This window comes from Herpailurus yagouaroundi, unplaced genomic scaffold (genome assembly GCF_014898765.1).
Source record: "Herpailurus yagouaroundi ecotype Mexico unplaced genomic scaffold, PumYag 163, whole genome shotgun sequence".
Classification (NCBI taxonomy): Eukaryota; Metazoa; Chordata; class Mammalia; order Carnivora; family Felidae; genus Herpailurus; species Herpailurus yagouaroundi.
In genome coordinates, this window is record NW_024412404.1 from 19,534,888 (window position 1) to 19,552,467 (window position 17,580).

The following is a 17,580-nucleotide window of genomic DNA, read 5'->3' on the forward strand; positions in this document are numbered from 1 at the left end:
GGGGCTCCAGCTTGGAAGAGGTTGAAGGGAGGCAGAGACGGGATGGGCTGCCCACATGTGCTGGGGCCCGAGGAGGGCCTTCTGCCTGCTGTCAGGGTGCAGGGCCAGGAACACAAGCTGGGGGAGGGGGCAGGCAGGGAGCTGGAGGTGTCCTTCAAGTCCCCCCCCACACACACACACTGGCACGCAGGATCCCATTTGTTTATTTCTCTGGAGTCCCATGCCCTTCTCCCAGGAAGGCTTCGGGATGCAAGAAGAATGAAACCGTCTGCTGAGATGTTCACAGAGTCGTAGACAGTGGCCAGGGCCTGCTAGGCCAAGAGCCAGCAGCGTGTGCTTGTGCATTTCCTATCGCCCGCCCATTGGAGAGGCCTGCTGAGAAAAAAGAGAAAACAAAAAGGCACCCCCCTGCAAGGCTGACACGCATTTTGGGAGCTGAGGCTTGCGGGGTGCCTCCCGTGAGAGGGACAGGGATGTATGTGCTGGGGGCCGTGCTGCCCCATGAGCCCTGCCGGGTTGGGCTCGGCCCTGGTGCTCACTGCCTCTTCCAGCAGGACAGATTAGCCTTCCCTCTAGGCCAGGGGATTCCTTCTTATTACTCGGGTTCCTGTGTTCCCTCCTGCCTGTGGCTGGTAGAGGCCCCTACCTTAGTGGCCAACATTCACCCAACCTGCTTCCCCCATGCCCCTCCCACACCTCCTTTGTCTTGAAACTTGACAGATTAATCACTCGCTTGGCATCTCAGTCCGGCAGGACGGCTGCTGGAGCATCCCATTAGGGCAGGTCTCTTTGCTTGGCATGGCAAGGACTCCCGAGGGAGAACAGGAATGCTCTTGCAGCCTCCTGATTGCCCCGTCGCAGCCCCCACCGTGCTGGGTCAGCCCCCACCATGCAGACCCTGCTTATTTTCCTGTCTCTAGACTTGAGCTCTTTCTAGAAGGCCAGAGCCCTGCCCCTTGTATCCCATGGCACTGGGAAGGGGGGCGTGGAGCACAGACTTGCGCCTTGCCATCCTTTGAAAGGATGGCCCAGTAAAAATCCGGAGACCTTGACTTTAAAGAGCTGCACAGTCTAAAGTGGAAACCAAGCCTTGGCTATGTGGCAGAATAGGAATGATGCATACCGAAGTACCAGAGAGATGGGCTAAGAAGTTCCAAGGAGAACTTGGAACAAGTGAGACATGAGAATGGGTTCGAGTGGTCGGGGAGGGCCCCCCTGGAGGAGGCGGCCTTTAAGGGTGGTTTTGAAGATGGAGAGGCTTTAGCTAGAACAAGGGGAGAAGGAGGGGGAGGAAGGACACTTCTGGGAGGCAGAAAGGTGTGAACAAAGGAAGGGAGGTATCCACGCCAGGGGTCTGGGGGAGCTCAGACAGTGCCCCGTATCTTCAGGGGAGTAACTGAGGCTGAGTCTCCAGCGACGGCTGGGACCCCAGAGGGAAGGTAGGGTTAGGAGGGGAGGTTCATCCTAGAGGTAGGGGCGGGGAAGCTTTGAGCAGGGAAGGGCAGGGACAGAGCAGCGTTTTAGGAGAAGAATCGGAAGGCAGGGGTCTGCCCAGATTGGAGCAAAAGAAAACCTGAAGCCCTGCTGATCACAGGTGAGCAGAGTCCCTCAGGTGTAGTTCAGGACCCAACAACCAGTGCTGGGTGGGAGGGCCTGGGGGACTGGCTGCTTCTCCAGCTGGGCCCCTCCAGCCGTGAGGAAGAGGCAGTAAAATCAGGGGGGTCTGAAGGTCCAGCACCGGTTCGTCCCGACTGCTCCCTTACTGGGCGACGTGGTCCTGCCTCCGTCCTCAACCTGCCAAATGGGGAGATTTAACAACCCCTGTCCAGCCTTTCTTCCTGGCAGCTGTGAGGAGTACAAGAGGCACAGTGAGCAAAAGGTCTTAGTGAGCTGACATCACCCGTCGGGCTTCATCCCATTCTGGAAAATCGGTGGCAGCAGTGACCTGGGGGCAGCCTGTGCATCTAGGCTTCATTACCAACAAGCTGGGTGTCTTTGGACCAGTCACTCCCCACCTGCCGCAGGCCTCCGCTTTCTCCTCCGTAGTTGGGCCCATCGTGGTAATCCCTGCCCCCCTGGGTGCTGAGCGTTGTGGTAAACGCGTGCCACGTACACAGTCACTGGGGTTCCCTGCCAGGAAACAGAGGCTGGGGCGTCCTTCTGTGGGCGGGGCTCCACACTGCCTGGCGAGCCCGGTTGTCACGACAGCTTCGTGACGCCTCCTTGTAAGCCTCGGAACTTCCACCGAGAGGCTCTGGTGCATGCCTCCTGGTCTCTGGCGACTTCTAGGTCCGTTTTGAGTTTTCTTGCACTCCCTGCCCACTCCCTGGAGGCCTTCTTAATAGTCTAGTGGTAGCAAGCTCTTATCAGATCCTGGTTATTCCCCAGCAAGCCTCGTACAAGGCATGTGCCTTTAAGCGATGCTCGTGGCTGTTTAGAAATCCCAACACCAGCTGGCAGAGGGGCGGTCAGGTAGCTCGCTTTTCTAGAAGATGGGTGATTTTTTTTTTTTTTTAGAACAGATTTTGTTTTTCTGAAAGAAGAACCCTTGAGAGGGTAAAGAGACAGGGTACCAGAAACAGCACCCCCAAAGCTGTTTGCATATGATGCAGGCAATCGAGGAGTTGAGGGACCAGTCAATAGGAGAAAGGCTCCTGAGGACTCATTTTACATGGGGGAAAACTGAGGCCCAGACAGTAAAAGGGACCACCTTGAAGCCACCCACCCAGAGTGACTGGGTGGCCGGTCCAAGCTTCAGACGGTGATAATAGTGACGATTATTTCATTCTTCTTCTCCGCCATCACCCCCACCACCACATTCAAGAGACTTATTGGGGTCTCAGCACCATGCCAGGCGGTGTGTGTGTATCATCTCGTTTAATCTGCCAAAGAACCCAATGAGGAAGGGACTATTTTTAGCCCCACTTAACACACTTGCATAAATGGAGTGGTGCGTGGAGAGATTAAGGCCACAAAGCTGCAATGTGTCAGGGTCTCGAACCTTCTCTCCCACTGCTCTTCCGACCCCTTCGCATGCCCTGGATGCCTCTTTGGGGCCCATCCCGGGGCCAGTCCCCGTGAAGCCGCGTGAAGCCATCTTCCTCTTTCTAGGAGGTGTGGGCACGGAGGCCTTTCTGTATGGGGGAGATGAAAGAACCCGTTTGGGATGATTTTTATCAGCTCAGGCAAGCTGGTTTGACTTACAGGAAGGAGCCAATTTGCATTTTGGGAAAGAGCTGAGTGTAAAGGCCACGGTGAGCGCTGGGCGGATTTATAAATCAACGGTCGACCCAAGGCATTGTATGTCCCCAGCCGTACAATGCTGGGCTCACACTGGCACCACAGACCCGTTCTGCACGTCACAGCTGCCCTTTGGACAGAAAGGGCCTGACTGAGTAAGAGGATGCCAGGGAAGCCGTCCTCCGGCCTGGCTTCCCTGGGCACAGGCAGGCCGGGTGAGTTCGGCCGTGGCCGGGGCTGTTTACCGTGGCTGCTACATCGAGTGCCAGGTGCACCGCCCGCTGGCCAGGACGCGTGGCCCAGAAGGCAGTGAGCATCTCCGCTCTCCCCGAAGCTCAGAGGGAGGTGCCAGGGCCAGGTTCTGTGAGTCTGGGTGGTGGTATCGTGGTTGCTGGACAGCCTCCAGAGCTGGCTGCAAACCCTCGTTCTGCCACTTAGCAGTGCTTTTGCTTTCTGGAGACTTCCATTCCTTGGCCATGAAATGAGTAGGACTTACTTCCCGGGTTATTTTGAGAATTGAGTTAGGTAAGGTTGACTACTGTCGGTGCTCCTAGTTGTCCCCGCCCTGCCATGGGGTAACTAGGTGATTTGGGGCAAGTCCAAGGCCTCCCTGGGCCTCACTTGCTTCTTCGGAAGGTGACGGGGTGGGTGCCGGTCAGGGACCGAGGATCCTCGGGCCGGAGGGGGCTGCTTCCGCCCCACAGAGTCCAGGAACTCCAGCTCCCGGGATCACCAGATTCATATCCTACAAGCTCCCCGCGTGGGAACTTGGGCATTCAGCTTCCCGGTCAGCACTCCGTCTTCGTGGGTACAAAGCGGGGGTAATGGAGGTTGTTAAGAGGAAGTGTACTAATGTATGGTTAGTACTTAGCGTAGAGCCAGGCACATGGTAAACGCTCATAAATAAATTATATCTGGAATATTTATTTCAGGGAAAAAAAATCTATTTTCGAATCAGAATACTGTCTCTTCAAATATTCGGATTTAATTCCAGATAATACTCTATACCCCGAATGACCATAATCCCAGTAGTTACAAGACTACCCCTATCTGTTCACCTTGCGAACTTGCAGAACCTCCACAGTAACCCTCGTTCAAGGCAACCGTGCTCAGATGAACTTAACCAGTTCTTGCCTGGTCATTCAGCCTTTCCAGCCTCCAGCTCACCTCTCTGCCCAGATAAAGATTATCAGTCTTTCTTATCTGACTGCTCTGAGAGCAGACCTGCTGCTTCCCCTGCCTTCGGATTGCACCTGTCTGTTGCCTTGGGCTTAGAATGTTCCCAACAAATGCCACCGCGTGAGCAAGGGCCCTTGGCCCCCATTCACCCAGAGACATCCCCTGGATCCCTGCACCCCCATAGGGATGCCCAGTTATTTCACAGGGTGCAGTGGGTCTTTTCCCTCACTGCTTCCCAGTCTTCACTGTTCTGAGCCTTTAGGGGATCCGTGTCTTGTGGCCCCTGGGGACCCTCGTACCTCAATCTTCATGGTCAGTTTGAACCCCGGCAGACAGTAGCACTAAAGGTGCCAGAGGTGGGTACTATGCGTGGCCACTTAGGAAGATGTCCACTCCTGCTGCTGAAACTGACATCTCCTGAGGTCCCTATGGGACAGGTGGGGCCACAGACTTCCCACCCCCATTTTGTAGGGAGACGATTGGGTAGAATTTGGTGCAGTTAGTTACATGCTCTGCTCACGTGGTAAGGCCAGGATTGGAATCCAGTTCCTGGCCTGACCTTAAGCCCTCAATTCCCCACTTGCCCTGCCTCTGAGGGTTCCTGGAAGAAGCTGAGGGTGAGGACGGGCTGGGAGAGGAGGGGCTGGAGAGGAGTCCTGACGGACAAATGTTTGCCCAAGGAGAGTGTTTCAGAGAATCTCTAGCGTGGAGCTCAGGGGTAGGACGAGGAACATCAACCCTGAAACAACCAGCCATTTTCTCTAGAACTTCTTGATTCAAAATGCTCCTTCAGAGACTGATAGAAACTAGGCCCTCTGCCCCTGACCACCCTCAGACTGAGACACTCATTCCCCACATGGGTAAGGGGGCCTGCCGGGGGTCCTGCCCTGCCAGGCTCTGGGGCTGTGATGGTGACCGGACAGAGAAGATCCTGTCTTCGGGGGGGCCCAAGGAGGAAACAGGCCAACCGATGCCCCCTTTATAATTTATGATAAGCACTGAGAAAGAAACAGTGGGTTGCTGCTTGGAGAATACCAAGGGGTGGGCGTGGGGGCCCTTTAGGCCCTTTAGGCCCTTTAGGCAGGAAGGCCTTTCTGAGAAGAGACATGAGATGATGTGGCCCAGGGGTGGAGAGAACCTGAGGCAGAGGGGACACCCTGTGCAAAGGTAGGCCCTGAGACTGAAAAGTGCTTCGTGTGTTCTAGAAACTTGACGGGAGTCTCATGTGGCTGGGGCCGAGTGGCCTGGGACAAGGTGGGTCCCACCCACATGGTCCACCTCATCTCGGGTCTCCCACTTGCCCCCAGATAGCCAGCAGACCTGCCAGGCCCTGGTGTGAGCTCCGGCCCGTATCTGCTTGTGGGTTCCATACGGGGCCAGCTTCCTGCCCCAGCCAAGGGGCAGATGACAGGACATCGGTGGTGATTTCTGCCCCCCACTAGCCACCTCCATCTTTGCAGCATGAATGAGAGGCCTGCTCTGAGCTCTCGGTCTGTCCCCCGGCTTGACTCTTTTTGGGGGACACCACACATGCCACTCTTCACGACCTGGTATTTCAGCACCCGTCCTACGGCCGTGGAGGGAGGAGAAGGCAGAGGGCGGGAGGGCTGTCCCCGGTGGTCCTGGAACAAGCCCAGGTTCTTTGGGCCGTGGCCTCGAGAGGTCAGCCGTTGGCCTCGAAACCTTTGTTTCCTTTGGTCCCTGCTTAAAAACTCTGGTAGCAAAGCTGCCTGGAATGGAGTGTGAAGAACTCGAGATAATAATAAAATCAATTGGACTGTTTCCCCAGTAATTCTAGAGACTGATGCATCATTAATGTTGGTAATACAGTGCCTGTCAGATCACAAACTTCTCAATAAATGTGCAGCTGGCAAGCTCTGATAGAAATTGGAGGCAAGCAGAGAATGAGATTTGGGGCCTTTGATATATGGGGTGTCAGCGGTGCGGTGAAGTTTTTATCAATTTCTGTCACTTTGGGCTTTTGTGCTCACTACATATGTGGTCTTCATGGCACCTCTCTGCGGGCTGCCTGGATGTTAACTGCCCTCCCCCTAGTAGCGTGAGAAGAGCTGAAGGAGGGGCCTCGACGTCCAGGGGGCCCTCTATGGGGCCTCGTTACCAAGAGCTTCTCAGGCGACGTGAGCCCGTGAAATGGGCAAAACCAGAGGCCTTTGGACCTGCCCATGTGTCACTCAGCCACCCCACGAGCATTTATTGGGATCCTGCATTGGGGGTCTCCAGGAGCGTTGTTTGTTTGTTTTTTTTTAAAGTTTGTTTATTCTAAGAGAACGAGTGCAAGTGGGGGAGGGGCAGGGAGAGAGAGACGGGGAGAGAGAGAGAGAGAGAGAGAGAGAGAGAGAGAATTCCAAGCGGGCTCCACACCACCATCAGTGCAGAGCCCGAGTCAGGGCTTGAACTCACGAACCTCGAGATCATGAGCTGAGCTGAAATCGGGTGCTTAACTGACGGAGCCCCCCAGGCGCCCCTCCAGGAGCTTTGATGGAAGCCTTGCGCTTGGGGAGGGGGGAATGGTCAAGTGGTCATTTCTACCTAAGGGTCAAGGGTCCGAGGGAAAGTGGAAGGAGTAAGTGCCTGCACGGCTGTGGCCGTGCCTGCCCCGTAGACAGTCGAGGAAGGCCTGTTTGAGAGGGGTCACTCACAGGGCCAAAAGCACCGTGTGCCCTGGAGTTTACGGGGGAGCAAGGAGCTAGACGAGGCAAGGCCCCCAAGGTCGGGGAGAGAAGGTAGGAACTCCTTGCAGGCAGCATCATGCGGTAGTCAGTGCATACCCTCGGCAGCCAGACGGCTGGGACTGTGTCCCAGCCCCTGTGCTTACCAGCTGGGCAACCCCAGGAAAGTGACTCAACCACTGTGTGCCTCAGTCTCTCCGTCTGCAAACTGGGGGTGTAGTAGCAGAGCCACGTACCCCGGAGGGATCCCGTGAGCATCAGTGAATCGATGCCCGTGCAGATCTCAGAACAGGACCCCGGTGTGTTGCGGGCACCTGACCAGCATCGGCATTCCTTTTGCACGGCTGTCTCAGCTGGCTCCAGTAACCTCAGAGCCACACAGAGGAGCTGCGGAGAGGTGAGGTAGGGCGTCCACACACAGCTGGTAGGAAGCAGAGCGGGCATTTGAGCCCAGCCGCTGCTGAGGCTGGGGTTGGGCACGATGGGTCGGGTGCCATGGGACCGGCGCCTTTCAGAGGACTGGGAAGCCAGCACTCCTGGGGGGGGGGGGGGTCCCCCCTGAGCACTGGGGCCCTTGCCCTACTGGACAGGGGTCCCTCCCCGGTCTCCCTTTAATGTGTCCCTCCCTCTCGTGGCTTTGCAGAAACTCTAGGATTTACTCACTTGTTTTGCATCTGTGTTTGCTTTGAAAGGAAGGCCAGGTTGCAAGGCCCCCTGGGGCCTCAGGAAAGAGGAAGCAATCTTGTTAGACTGGGGTGTGGAAAAGGCAGGGGGCTTGCACTGCACTTCGAGCAAGGAGAGGTGGCATCTGGGCCCAGCTCTGTCCCAGGCTCCCTCTCTGCCTCTCAGAGCCTCCCTGACCCGTACAGACCCTCCTGGTGCGAATGCTGGTACTTGTTCTAGGTCGGGGAAGGTGGCTGGTCCCGCATTTTGCAGGTGACTTGCCTGGGAAGACTCTCACTCCATACACCCCTCCCCCCTGCCTGCCCACCCTGTGGCTTGGGCTTGGAGGAAGTGTCCCCTTCCGCCCAGAGAAGGCTCAGGCTGCCGTGGGAGTGGGGGCTGGGCGAGGCGCTGAGAAGCTGCAAGGTACAGTCGCTGCGGACGCGTTAGAACAAGGAGCAGGTGGCTGTCTCTGCACTGCCTAGAGGGCCTGGTCCCAGAGGCATAGGCGCAGGCATGTGGGCCTTTCCTACCCTGCATGGGTCCCACCGCTACTGCAGGCATGACCTGAACATCACTTTGCTTATCCCCAAAATGGGACTCCTTGATTGGGGATGTGGTGGGCCATGCCCTGTGATGCTCGGAATGCGTCTGCTTTTGAGGGCCAACGATGGACAGGCTCTGGGTGACGGGTTCCAGCCTGTCCCCGGGAGCTCAGAGCCTCACTGGGGGACAAGACAGGCCAGCATTCCTCCAGCAGTGGGACCTAGTGGCTGTGATCATAGCCCAGCTGAGTAGAACAGCTTGGGTCAGCCTGCGAGGGAAGGGCATTCAAGGAAGGCTTCCCACAGGAAGCGAACCTCTGAGCTGTACCCCAAAAGATGAGTCAGTCAATGCTCAGCAGAAAAGGGGTAGCGGGGGGCATCAGGCCTGGGCGGGTGGGAGCCAAGGAGCTCAGTGGGGGCCTGATGACGTCCTCAGAGGACCTTAAATCCCATCCACGCCTTAGAGTTTATCTTTAATGCAGGGTCAACAAGAAAAGATTCGGAGGAGAGGAGTGACATAGCCAGATCTGATTTATAGAACAATCACAAGCAGTGGCAGCGTGGACAATGTTCTCACAGGTCCCCTGAGAGCCCTGCCAGCATCCGGGAGAGAAGGCACGAGACCCAGCGGCATCCGAGGGGAATGAACTCCAAGTGCCGGCGTGGGGGTGCCCTTGGCCGTCAGGGCCTGTGCACTCAGAACCCCGGGGCACTTGTTTAACGGTGCAGATGCCGGCCTCACCCCAGCATGTCTACATACTCACATTTAATAGGCTGGTGGAGCACTGCAGGGCTGATGGGCAGCACAGAGCCTGGGACTCCGAGGGGTCTGGAGACCATAGGATGACAGCTGATAGCTGATAGCTGATTGCAGAATCTTGAAGATACACGTGGAGATATCGCAGGAGTGGACTTGGCTGGAGAGAGGAGACAGGACTGAGCTCATACCTTGAGAGTTAATTCAGCAGTTACAAAGTGTCCTTCCTGTGCGGCTCCGTGTGGCGCAGGGCAGGCCCTTGCCCTGGGGGAGCTATTGACTCTATAATGGAGGGGGGCACAGTGATGGCACGGTGCCAAGCTCGCTCTGCTGGAGAAGGAGGCAACTGAATCAGCCCTCTGGAGTGTCCGGGAGATTCTCAGGCCAAGAACTGGGGGAAGGGCATCAGAGGCAGAGGGAACAGAGCCTGCAAAGGCTCAGAATACCGGCGGGATTTATCAGAGGGGCACAACCCTTCCAGTCAGGCCAGAAGGCATGGACTTTGTTCCCGTCTAGGGGCAACAAGTCAGCCAGGCCTCCCAAGTCAGAGAAGAAAGGCCAGGGGCCGCTAGATCCCGAGAGGCCTGAAGTCCTCAGCCTGGTGGGTATTCGGGGGTCGAGGGGAGGTCGGTGCTTGCCCACCACCGCCTGCCCAAGGAGGACGACCAGTCAGTGTGCCAGTCCTCTGACAGCCTGCGTGTTTCTCCTTGGCACGGCCACATTCATAGGAGCCGTGAGGTAGAGAAAGCCCTGTTTGTCCAGAGGGAGGGGCCGCCTCTGGGCAGGCGACTGGCGCCTACCCCTCGGTGTTAAAGTCCATCTGGGTGAACCAGGGCAGGGAGGGAGGAGGAGGGTGGCCAGGTGATGGCTGTTCTGGCAAGTACACCTTGTCATCTTAGGTGAAGACAAGCCGTGGGGCCCCAGGGGTCAGTACTCTTTCTCGCTATGGTCCACCCCTGCCCCCCAAGCACTCACACCGAGGATGCACGGTCGGCCCTCCACACTCTAGGAATGAGACGTGAGGAGCAAGATGTCAATTACTGAGTGCCAGGTGCCGCGATACAGAACAGTGGCTGAGGACCAGAGAGGGGAGATGGCCTGCTCCAGGTCACACAGCGAGTTGGACAGCCAGCCGGTTCTCATGGCGCCATGGCCCTCCAAAGCTCTGACTTGAACTGGCCAGGCACCCACAAGGCTAAGGCTCTGGCCGCCTTCTCTGTACCTCCTGCTTTAGCCACCACTCTAACCCCCCGGGAAGAGGGACAGTTACCTCCCTCCTGAAGGGCTGTCAGCTCGCCCGGGGAGGTGCTGTCAGCTCGCCCGGGGAGGTACTGCCCGCCCCAAGTGGAAGATGTGCAGCGGGTAACGTGGATTTGGGGAAGTCTTGAACCCCTCCTGACAGGGAGGCAGACATCCCAGCCCTGGAAGTGTGTAAACATAGTTATTTTTAGCCCTGGGAGGGCTGTGGGCACCACAGCGTGACCTGCATTTGGCTCAGCCCCCCTCCTCCTGCCCCACCAGGGAGACAAGGGCTCCTTTGCCCCCCTCTCCCACCAGCAGCCTCAGGGCTGGGCCAGTGGATTCCGGGACGCGCTAAGAGAAGGAGCTGGGTGGGGGATCTCAGCGAGGCTGCCCACGGCCGGGAGCTGAGGCCAAGCCCAGCTCACAAGGGGCAGGATGTGGTTTTCAGAGAGGCGACATTTCAAGTTGCAAGAGAAATATTGGAGCCACACGATTTCATGCTTTTTTCCACGGGCTCTTATTGTCTGATCTTTGTACCTTCCTTGGTCTGGGCATCAGGAGGCCCGGTCCCGAGTGAACATGCTACCGCTTTCACCACTGGGTGCTCCCGGGCATGCGGGGCACGTCTTGGTGTCTCATTTATGCCCTCATCAGTGAGGTGAGTTAATTCCCAACCTGGCTGTGGGGTGGGGCGGGGGAGCTGACGAGATCATGGATGCTCACTCACTTGCTCCTTGAAAAAACACTCACTGGGCATCAGTTTTGTGCCAGGCGCTATTCTGGCCACTGCCTGTAAAGCAGGGAGCCAGCCTGGCAAGGTGTTGACCCTCCTAGACTAATGTCCTCCGGGTGGGGACAAGAGACAAATAACAAATGAGGACATGCGTCAACAGTAATCAGCCCGTGATCCACACGATGCGGGACTAATACGGAGGTAGTTGTGGAGTGGCTGGGGTGGAGGAGGGGGCGTGTGTTTTAGACCAGGGCTATCAGGAAGGACCCCCTGAGAAACTGAAATAATGCAGAATGGACTGTCCGGAGGGGAGGAGGTGGCGAGAGGGAGCAGCAGGTGCAAAGGCCGTGGGGCAGGAAAACCAGCGGGGGCTGGAAGGCAGCAGTGCCGCAGGAGCGGGCAGTATACTTGCTGAGGTGGACCGGGGCCAGACGCACAGGGGGTGTGGGCCTTGGGGATGCCTGGGAGAGGGCTATAAACAGGAAAAGATTTGCTCCATGGGTGCAAAGAGGAGCAGGAGGGCAGTGAGAGTGGGAGGCCAGAGGGGGGCTGTTGCCCTGGTTCAGGCAAAGGAGCTGGTGAGAGGTGGGCAGGTTGGAGCCCAGGGAGGGGACCGTGGAAGTGGCAGGTGGCTTGGCTGAGGGGGAGCGTCTGAATTAAGGAGCGTCTGGATTTGATGCCTGGGTGGTTATGGTGGGGGGAGGGGGGTGCTGGGGAGAGGGCAGTTGATCCAGAGGGGGCCAGCGGAGGGTAGAGGAGGAAGAGATATGGGGGATGGAAGCTGTTGTGGATGCGTGGCATTTGCAATACCTGTCAACGTTCAAGTGCAGAGGGCTGCCCCGGGAGCAGCCGCATGGGAAAGGCCGGGCCCCAGTCTGGCATGGCTCTCCTCCCGGGGGCTCTCTGCCAGCCTCCAGCCAGGCTGTGTGGGCGTTCGCTCCCTCGGGGCCTGCCCTGGGGTCTTGTCCCGGTGCATGATGGACGAGGGCCTTCCGGTTCCCTGACTTCGAAGTGGGTGTGGGACGGGGAGGGGGCAGTGCCTGCATCCTTGGGGCAGAGGGGCTTGAAGGCTCTGCCCAAAAGGCTGGGCTGGATGGACCGGAAGATGCCCTGCTGGGGGACACTGGAGCACCCTTTGCCATTGGCTGGACCCAAGCCCCGGGTGTCCCTACCAAGCCTTGTTCTCAGCTGGATTGACTTATTGTGAAGTAGCAGTGAGTCCTCGTGTCTCAACCAGGATGCCAAGGACAGTGGGAGTTAGCAACACGTTTGGGATTTTTTTTTTTTAAGTAAGCTCTATACCCAACTTGGGGCTTGAACTCATAGCCCCGAGGTTAAGAGTCACATGTTCTACTGACTGAGCCAGCCAGGCACCCCAACACATATCGGATTTTTAACAGCAAACCTGGTTGACCTCCTTTTTTGTCATCAGCCAGCTGTGTGACCCTGAATATGTTCCCTCCCTTCTCTGGGCCTCGGAATTCCCACCTGAGACACCAGGATGGAGTGAAAGGTTCTCAGGGTCCTGCAGCTTGAAATGCTGCATTTTGAGTACAGAGGATTAGTATTGAGGGTTGTGGTGCAGGTAAAGACTGGGCTGCGGAGATTCCTTGCAGGGACCTGGGGAGCCAATGAGGATAGCACAGAAGCCACTTGAAGGATGGTCCCAGGAGGTTCGTCGGACATGCTGGGCTGCCTGCAGAAGGTCAGAGGGAGCAGCTTACCATACAAGCAGTTGTGTCCTCACGAAAATCACTAGGAGTTTTAAAGCCTCAGTTTTGCCATCTGCAAAATGGGGTGATAGACGTCGCTGACCTCGGAGGGATGAATAACTACTGAGGTAACGCAAGGAGAGCGACTTTAGAGGCTCGGCTGCTGCTCGTAAAACGTCTTTGGTTTTGGAGGTTGCCTTCTCCCTGTCCGTCTTCAGTTTATAGCCGGAATCCAAATTTCAGGGGAGGGCTCTTTTGCTGCTGGGGCTTCCTCTGACAGCCACAATCCTGGGCCTGGGAGTCCTGCCAAACCTAACTCTGGAGGCAGTGAACCTCACTGTGGCCTTGGGGACTGGCCCACTGGCCTTGGCTTTCTGAGCATTAGCCTTAGGTATTGCCAGCAGAGGCACCTTGGGGCTCCAACCAGAGGTAGTAATGGGCTCTGAAATCACACCAGTTTTGTTTTGTGTCTTATTTCTCAAAGAAGGGATGGGCTTTGATTTCCTATCAACACTGATGTGCTTGTTGTTGTTGTTGTTGTTGTGCGTGTGCGTGTGCGTGTGCGTGTGTGTGTGTGTGTGTGTGTGTGTGTTTTGATGGCTCTGGGTTTTGGAGCTGTGGTGAACGTGCAGAAAATAGCAGATGCTGTATCCATTTGCCACCAAACTGTCTCGAAACGCTATAAATATTTTCTAAAAAGACTAGCTTCCCAAGCCCGATGTGTTAGTTCTCTCCTCCCTGAGAAACTGATTCCCGAAAATTAAGACAAATAACCTCTTAAATCACAGTTGTTAACCTCAGGTGTAAAAACCGCTACCATGCCAGCCGCGGGTCAGAGTGACTCCCTCCGCCTAAGTGACTCCAAGTGGCACAGAGCGGATAGTGGCGGCAGGGAGGAAAGAACCTTGCGCTCAGTCAGGAGGTCCGCGTCAGAGGCCTCGCTCTGTTACTCACTGCTGTGTGACCTCGGGCCAGCGGGCTCACCTCTCTGAGCCTCTCACCTCCTCATCTGTGTAACAGAGACACGTTACCTGCCTCCTCTCAGAGCAGGCGAGCATCTCCGAAGTGCGTTTGTGCTCCTTAGAGGTGCACAAAGGTGACTGTCGGGTTCATGTGCTACATCAGTCACGACTGAGAAAAACCCTCTGCGCCACCCCCTCCCCGGCGCCTCCTGATTTTGTATGGAAGGTTATGTTATAAAGTTTTGTTTTGTTCTGTTTTAAACAAATGTAGTTTAACAAAAACTGAGTTGATCCCCAGAATGGCATCGAACCAACAGCCGTCTAGACGGCAGGGGGGATTGACAAAATCCGGGTGGGTCCACGGCAGCTCCTTCACCTTCGCGATTCTGGGAAGCTGTCTTCTGACCACGGGACCCTTCCTGACGGAGGAGCCGCGGGAGCCCCTCCCCCAGGGGGCGGGCCCTGCTGGCAGCCAGTAGTAGTTGTTCCACCTACGGGGAGGTCAGATCCCGCAGGTTTTGTTTTCCTCTCCACCTGGGAGGGACAGCCTGGAGTGCTGTTTAGAAAAGCCACGCTGAGGTCGCGTTGGACTCTGAGAGTATGGGGATTGATTGCTAGTGGCTGCTACGGTGTGGGAAGGGAGCTCGGTGACATACCTGCCTTCCTGTCACCCGGGAGCTCCTCCAAGCCTGCGGCTGGCCCCCGTCCGCCGTGCGTCGCCAGCACCGGACATGGTGGTCAGCCGGCAATGGAGCTGGAAGCGCCTGTTGGAACAAAGCAGGTGCTCCTTGCGCAGCCCGTTAGGCAGGGGGCGTCCCCGAACCACACCGTCGGCCAGGAGGGTCAGCGCCCAGCCCTGTGCTGGTGGAGCCCATGTGCTGCTCAGGCCCCCACCCCTCCATGGCTGGCCCAGGGCTGCGTAGGGGGCGGGTGCCCAGGAAGTGTCTTGACAGACCCACGAAGCTGCCAAGGCTTCATATCCCTCATCCGTTGTTCTCGGGGTCCCCACCAGAGCAGGCGTGCAGGCTCCTGGCTTGGAAATGCTGGCTGCCGTGTAGACAGGCATCATGATCGTGCTTTGTCGTCCGCAGCGTGCTCACTCTACCACTGCTTTCCTATCTGGTCAGTAGGATGCCCCCATTTTACAGATGAGGAAATCGAGGCCCAGAGTTGGCAAGTGACTTGCTTGAGGTCACACAGCTAGTTAATGCAGAGACCTGGCCTGACCCATGACACTCCTCTCCTGGCCATTTTGTCTTCCACACACAAAGAAAGCTCAAAAGACTTTATGCATCCTGATGTTCAAACTGGCTTCCTTCCTTCCTTCCTTCTTCCCTCCCTCCTTCCTTCCTTCCTCCCTCCCTCCCTTCTTTCCTTCCTTCTTTCCTTCCTTCCTTCCTTCCTTCCTTCCTTCCTTCCTTCCTTCCTTTGTTCATTTGGAGCCTTTGGAGCCTAGTAGGTAAGAGTTCTGGAGCCAAATGGCCTGCTTTGCATTTCAACCACTTCTTGGCCACGTGACCTTTGGCAAGTTCCTTGACCTCTCTATACCTCAGTTTCCCCTTCTACAAAATGGGCATAAATACAACACAGGGCTGTTGTGACCATTAACAGCTTAACAGTGCCTGGCTCAGGGGTGAGGACTCTCAAGGGCCAGCTGGTGGTGTTCGCTCCATTGGGCAGTGCGGGGGCTCCCTTTCCATGCTGGGCACTGAGGAATCGTAGACGTGAGTCGACAAGAGCATCTCACGGTCTGGTGAATGTGAAGTGAGAGGTGGATATGTATAGCAAGAGAGCATTTTAGGTGGATGATCGAGGCCCGGGGTGTGCTGGGCCCCATGGGGTGGTGGGAGGAGGGACAGTGTGCCTCAGTCCCAGTGCATGATGGGGTGTTGAGAAAGGCTTGCCGTCAGAGGGAGGCTATTAGGGGAGGGCTTGTGGAGGGCAGGGAGGGCCTGCCAGGTGGGGGACCTGAGCGTACAGGGCACAGAGGCATGAAATGGGTGGCCCCCGGGTCTGGTCCTCGAGCACTGGCTCAGGGGTCTGGCCTGGCCCTGGCAGATCACGGCGTCCGGGATTTCTTTGGACAGAGGGTATCCGCATCCCACCCCCTTGTTAACTTCTGCAGCTGAGGCCTCTGGGCTCTACTCTGGGGGTGTGGTGAGTGTTCAGGAGAAGTGGGAAGGCCAAGGTTGGTTTGTTCCAGTGCTGGGCGGAGAAAATCCTGCCCAAGAACCTTGGCACAAGGTAACTGTCTCTTGCTCATCAGCTGATGAGCCAGCTCCCTGCCGTCTGTCTGCCTGTCTGCCTGCCTGTCTGTCTCCTCTCTGCATCTGTCTGTGCAGTGGAGTATAAACAGCCCCTCTCCAACACACAGCCACCGTGGATCTGCTTGGACGCCTGGTGTGAACATCCCTGCCCACCCGGAGACCCATTTATTCTGCCGCTGGGGCATGGGGCCGTTTTAATCATCCTCGCTCTGCCACGAGATACAGATGGTTGTATTATTAATAGTCATAATTAATCAGCCTCCACGGAGGATCTTTTCCCTGGGCGTCAGATCCTTAGGACGAGCAGCCCCACGAGGGCCCGTTCCAGCCTCCACTTTACAGACAGGGAATGTGAGGCCAGGAGAAGGAAGTGACTCACGGGAGGGCAGCGGGGAGTGAGTCCCAGGTCCAGATCCCCCCGACCGCTGCCAGCAGCCCAGTGTTCCTGCTCAGACGTGGACTGTCCACCGCCCCCACCCCCGGCACCCCTAGGCGGCTGGGAGAGCAGCCCTCAGCCTAGGGGATGAGGTTAGGAGTCTCTCCAGCTGAGAGCAAGGGAAGGAAGGTAGAATGGGGGGGTGTGGGGGGGGTTAGAAGCAGAGAGAGGCAGGGCCTAGTGGGCTAGCAGGAGAGAGATCTGATCCGGGGGTGTGGATGGGGAGCCGAACACCAGCTCCCCCTTCCACCCCCTACCCAGACGGTGGGCCTGGGCCTGATGCTGGCCGCTTCCCCCTCTAAGTGCTGTGTCCCAGAGACAGTGATTTAATGTTTGCGGCAGGCGGCTTCCTGATTTACGGGCCTGTTCTGGACGGGCCTGCCTCCGTGAGCACAGTGGCAGCGAGGGGCTTCTCACACGGTCCTGCGGATGGCCGCCTGCCCACCTGCTCCCCTTGCACACTCGTCCTGTCGCCCTCAGATCGATGCCATCCACACTCACACACCCACACGTGCATGCACACACGGCGACCGGCGTGACCGGCCGAGATGCCCTGTCCTGAGACTCTGCCGTGGTAAATGAATGCGGAGAGTGCCCTGGTCCAGAGTCCCGTGGGGAAGTGGGGAGGTGGGCACACGCTCAGAGGCCCTCCGGCCCGTTCCCCATTCCCACAGGGGGAAGCTGGGGGTGGGGAGGGGCAGCACACAGCACCAGGCCCTGGGCCCCCATGTGGTGCACCTGAATCTCCTCTCCCCACCGTGTTCACAGGCTTACACTTACACTGTGCCAGGCCTTGGGAACAGCCCCGTGTCACGGGAGAAGCCCAGTCGGGAGTCAGGCAGATCAGGACACACACCCAGCCTCTGTCGCCAGTGCACGGGAGCGAGCCAGCGTTGCCTAGCCCGTCCTCTGCATCCTCCCCATCTGGAAAGCGGCTTCAGCAGCAGCCACTTCGTGGGGTCAGCGTGAGGGTTAGGGGAGTATAAAGCTGCCGGCCAAGTCCGAGCCCTCCCCCCCTGAAGCCTCAGTTTCCCAGTCTGTGAAGTGGTAATAGTGAGCCTCCCTGGCCATCTCATGGGGCTTTGGGGAGGATCAGGTAAGAAGTGGGCCCCGAGGAGTAGGGGTGCCCGTGACACTTGTTCCGGCTCTGAGCA

The 17,580-nt window shown here is 57.3% G+C and overlaps 1 protein-coding gene across 5 annotated transcripts in view; it reads left to right on the plus strand.

The window, feature by feature from the left end:
• ZMIZ1 (zinc finger MIZ-type containing 1) overlaps positions 1-17,580 on the plus strand; it is a 234,249-nt gene that overhangs the window by 20,534 nt on the left and 196,135 nt on the right. The window lies entirely within an intron of this gene.